Below are 5,635 nucleotides of genomic sequence, written 5' to 3' on the forward strand. Positions count from 1 at the left end.
AGGTATGGTGGGGGTAAATTTCATCCACGATCTGGCACCTGGCGGGGGACGATTCCCCTCGTGCGGCATCGTTGCGGCGTTTCAGGTCTGTGAGCTCTGGTGGCGAGGCATCAAGTCTCGGAAGGGCTATAGAAGGGAGGGCTATTGAAGGGTTTCACTTTATGTTGTTTTTGAAGGATTTGGTTGATTCTTATATATTTATATTTTTATTTAAAAATTCGTCTCTGGTTGAAAGTTTAAATGCATGCTTTGTTCAAAATCAATCTTTTGTAATTGATAATTCAACTACTTGGGTTCAAGTTAAACTAAATTGTAAAAAATGTAATTTTCAATTTAAAATTTAACTGTTTAGCTAAAACTCCATTTTTTATGTAACGAGAGGGTCACGTGACCAAAGCTGAACCTCAATTTTTCTTTCCCAACTTACGTCTAAACGAAATGAGGTATTGCTCGGAAGCAATAAGGTACTTTTCTTTCCCAACTTACGTCTAAACGGAATGAGATATCGTGTTCAAAATTTGGCACGCTAAATAGAAGACACGAAGGAATGTGTCCCTGGTCCTAAATAATTAGAATTGTGAAAAAATTTAATTACTAATTTGGAGAACTGAAAGTCATATTTTGGTTTGAAAAATCAATTTTTCTAGAGAAAATTTGTTTTTTGACTCGAAGGTTCAACCATTTCAAGAACCTTTTATTTCTTTCTTGAGCGAAAAATTTCTATTTGTTAAAAATTTGTCTTTTTGGTGAGAAAATTCTTTTTTTTTTGCATACATTTAATCATTTTGGATTACAATATAAACTATGACACTTTTTGGTTGGCAATTTATCTTTTGAGTTTGCAAATTTAACTTTACTATAATGTTCAAAATTTAATTATTTTGTTAAAAATTAAAGTATTTTGTTAAAAAACCATTTTCTATAGTAGAAAAGGCATTGTTTTGTTTAAAATAAATTTATAAAATTTTAAATTTGTATCTGAAATACTGTTTTATTCCGTGTATAAAAGATTCAATGTAAAAATATTACAAGATTAAAATTGTGGTATTTGAATATTCATAATCAAAGAAAATAAAAAATTAGTCAAGGAAAAATCATGGAATTTTTGAAAATGAACTAGCAAAACAATTCTGGAAACTAAAAATTACGTATACTACGACAGTAGAGGGAGGGCGAGTGGGTGGAGAAATATTTTGTGACGACAGGGGTCTTAGAGAGGGCTTAGAATCCATTACCAGGGTAGCCGTTTTAACCCTTAAACTGCACATTGGGTATCTTATACCCAAGGAGCTTCACGAGTCTTCCCCGATTGTCTACGTTTTTTTTAAAGCATTTTTTTTAAATACTTAAATTATCACTGAGGCTTTGAAGATATTTTTTTCCTATTTTGCATTGTTTCAACACAACTCATTATTTTCTTTAGCCAAAAATATCTGAAGGTATATTAGGAAGTGAGCAGTTTAAAAGTTAATCAAAGAAAAAAGTTCCCGGTCATTTCCCGGTTCGCAACAATTTTTCACGGTTTCATTGAACTGAGCAATTTTCAATTGAATGCAGTTATCATTTTAAATCCTCTAAATTGAAGAATCAATCAATAAATTTAAAAAATTCAAAAATTATACCATCTCAGGCAATTTTAAATTCTAATTCCAGCTCAGAATTAGTTGAAAATGGAAAATTCCCTGTTGAAATTCGGAATTTTAATTATTTTCCAAAAATTATTTTGTTAACCACATAACTTAAATTATTTTTGAAAATTCCCCATGTCAAGTAATTCTAAGAAATATAATTTTTTTCTAAAATTCCATGTTCATGATTTTAATTTTTTTTAAATATCGCATTTAAACTTAAAATTAGAAATAATTCTATTAAAAAATTCCCTATTCCAGCTCGAAATTTCTTTGAATTTAAACATTCCCTACTCCAAGAAAAATTATCATTCTTTTGGATAAATACCAGTTTTAACTCAGAATTGGTTGAAAATTCTCGGCTTCAACTCAGAATTAGAATTCTTTGGAAAAATTTCCTGTTTCAATTCAAAATTTTGTTCCTTTTCTACAATTTCTAGTACTAGCTCGGAATTTGTTAAAATTTGAAAATTCCCGACCAAATAGTTTCATTTTTGACCAAGAAAGATGACATTTATACTAATACAGAGACAAGTCTTTTTTGAAGTTGCACTTTCATCCAAAAACTATTTCAATTCATTTTCCAACACTAAACTATAAATTTTAAACAAAAAGTCAATTTTCTACGAAATAATTAAATTCTCAACAAAACAGTAGAATTTTCTACGAAAAAGTATGACTTTTTGACAAAATAGTTTAATTTTCAACCAAACAGTTCAATTTTTATCCGAGAAAGACGAAATTACTCTTAAAACAGATGAATCTTAAACGTAAAAAACGTGTTTTAAGATATTGGAATTTTCATCCAGAAAGGATTTTATTCCTCTTTTCAGTAACAAAATATTAACAATCAAACAAGTAATTTTTACTGCTGGTGAATTTTAAAATCAAAAAGACAGCCTTTAAAAAAAGAGTTGAATTTTCAAACGAACAGTGGCATTTTTATTTAAGAAAGATGTAATTTCTTCTTAAACAGATGAATTTAAAAACAAAAAATAGTTCAATTTTCATCTAAAGAAAATTCCAATTCACTTTTCAACACCAAAATAAGAATTGTAAACAATAAGTTAATTTTCCGCTAAATAGTCGAATTTTTAAACCAAACGTATGACTTTAACAAGATTATTATATTTTCAGCCAAACAGTTGCATTTTTCTTCAAGTGAAATAAAAATTCTACTAAAAAAGGTGAATTTTCAAATGAGAAAGATCAATTTTCATCAACAAAAGAGAGCTAAATTGTCGCCCAATTACTTATTAATTTTAATTCGAATCTGGGGTAAAAATAACACAGTTGGCTCATATTTTCTCGAAAAACGCAAAAATTGATGTAAAATCGACGAAAAGAACGTTTTTTCGTGTATATTTTTGCAAAACAAAATATTTTCATGTCTGGTGGACTTAAGCAAGCATATCTATATGTTTTTTGGGTCGAAAAACGCAAGAATAGTCGTAAAATCGACGAAAACAGAAATTTTTCGTGTATATTTTTGCACAAAAAAAAAATATTTTTTCATGACCGGTGGATATAACTAACATATTTATGTTTTTTTTTTTGGTCGCTGAATCCGAATTCGGGGTCACAATGACCCAGTTAGCTCGTATATTTTCGAAAAACGCAAGAATAGACGTAAAATCGACGAAAACAGAAATTTTTCCTGTATATTTTTGCAAAAAAAATATACATATTTTTATGACCGGTGGATATAACTAATATATTTATATGTTTTTTTTGGGCCGCTGAATCTGAAATCAAGGTCAAATTAACCCAGTTAGCTCATATATTTTCGAAAAACGCAAGAATAGACGTAAAATCAACGAAAACAGAGATTGTTTGTGTATATTTAAAAAAAAATATATATATATATATATTTGCATGACCAGTGGATATAACTAACATATTTATATGTTTTTTGGGTCGCTAAATCCAAATTTGGGGTCTAAATAACTTATTTGGCTCATATTTTCTCGATAAACGCAAAAATAAACGTAAAGTCGACGAATGTCTATCTGATAACTTCTTTCTATGTTGCTTTGCAAATTTAAAACAACTATTAATTATTTAAAGAATTGCAATTGCAAAATTAAGAGTTTAACCTTTGTTCTACGAGTGAATTTGTTTACGAAGTAAACTGAAAATTTCTATCGGATGACTTTTCTAGGTTGCTTTTGAAATTTACAAGAACTATTAATTATTTAAGCAATTTTAATTTAAAAATTAAGAGTTTGGCCTTTATCCTACGAGTCAATTTGTTTTCGAAATCAACTAGGGTGGTCCATTCGATGACAATTTTCAATGTTGCTTAGTAAATTTACAGGAACTATTAATTATTGAAACAATTTCAATTGAAAAATTAAGAGTTTGGTTTTTTTCTACGAGTAGGTTCTATTTTTAATATAATTAACTAAGAATATCTTTTCAATGATTTTTTTCTGATGCTTTGAAAATTTACAATTATTAATTATTTAAAAAATGTTTATCAACAAATTTAGTTTGGCTATTTTTAAAGTGAGACGCATAGTTTGTTTTCGAAATGAACTAAGAATGTCTTTCGATGATCATTTCCCACCATACCTTGTAAATTTGTAATGATTATTATTCATTTAAACAATATTCATAAACATATTGAGAGTAAGGGTATTTTTCAATCAATAAACACGATTTGTTTACGAAGTTAACGAGGATTATTTTTGCTATGAATCTTTCCTATGTTATTTGGAAATTTGCAAGAATTATTAATTATTTAAAGAACCTTCATAAGATATTCAGAATTTGGATATTTAAAAAAGGAAAGGATCAGTTTTTTTTACAAATTCAACTAAAAACATCTTTCCGATTAATTATAATAATCAACTTTTTATAATTTATTATTTAAACTACTTTCATGAGCAAATTAAGAGTTTGGGCATTTTTTGAAGAATAGGCTTAATTTGTTTACGGAATTAACAAAGAATGTATTTCCAATCACTTTTCACTACGACACTTTGAAAATTTACACTAATTATTTATTATTAAAATAAATTTCATAAACAAATTCAGAACTTGACTGTTTTTTAGATTTTGAACCATTTGCACAATTTAAACAAATTAGTTTTTATAAGAAAATGTATGCACTATATATTTAATAAGAGTTAAAAAAGAAATGAAAACTGTATGATGGTAAAAACTTTAATTTTTATTAGTTTCAGTAATTATTTCTTTTTATTAATTTCTTCCAGTAATTTCATAATAGTCTGTATGAATTATAGTACAATTTGATGACAATGCGGCTACAAAGGAAATTATTCGAATAACTCTCAGTTGACTAAACATTTGGCCAGATGAGATGAAAACTGCAAAGTTTAGCCAGGTTTTCAAAATTCGAGTACAAAACTCGGTCGTACGTCGTAGATGGTCACACATCCAAGTTCTAGGGGCGCTCGAAATGGCTTGACAATTGGACTCTTCTCGATTTAAGATTATTTACCATGATGTTCTATGAAAATTTGTATGCACCAATATTTTATATGTTTTTTCCAAACTTGCATAAAAATGTTTAGTGTTGCGCAATAATTTATTATGCATCTTTTGACGGTAGCCGTGCGGAGCCGTGCACAAATAAAAGTTATTAAAGCAAAAATGAATATCTCGGTATCATATTAAACTTCATTTATAAATAAAATAATTGCAAGTAAATCAGTAAGTCGCACGCCAAGCGCGCGTATGAACTTCTAGTATCCGTAAAATCGACGAAAACAGCGATTTTTCGGGTATATTTTTGCAAAAAAAAATATATATTTTCATGACCGGTGGATATAACTAACATATTTATATATTTTTTGGGTCGCTGAATCCGAATTCGGGGTCAAAATAACCCAGTTAGCTCATATATTTTCGAAAAACGCAACAATAGACGTAAAATCGACGAAAACAACGATTTTTCGGTATATTTTTGCAACAAACATATTTATATGGTTGTTGGGTATATATATATTTTCGAAAAACGGAAGAATAGACGTAAAATCGAG

The sequence above is a fragment of the Belonocnema kinseyi genome, chromosome 8 (genome assembly GCF_010883055.1).
Source record: "Belonocnema kinseyi isolate 2016_QV_RU_SX_M_011 chromosome 8, B_treatae_v1, whole genome shotgun sequence".
NCBI classification, from domain to species: Eukaryota; Metazoa; Arthropoda; class Insecta; order Hymenoptera; family Cynipidae; genus Belonocnema; species Belonocnema kinseyi.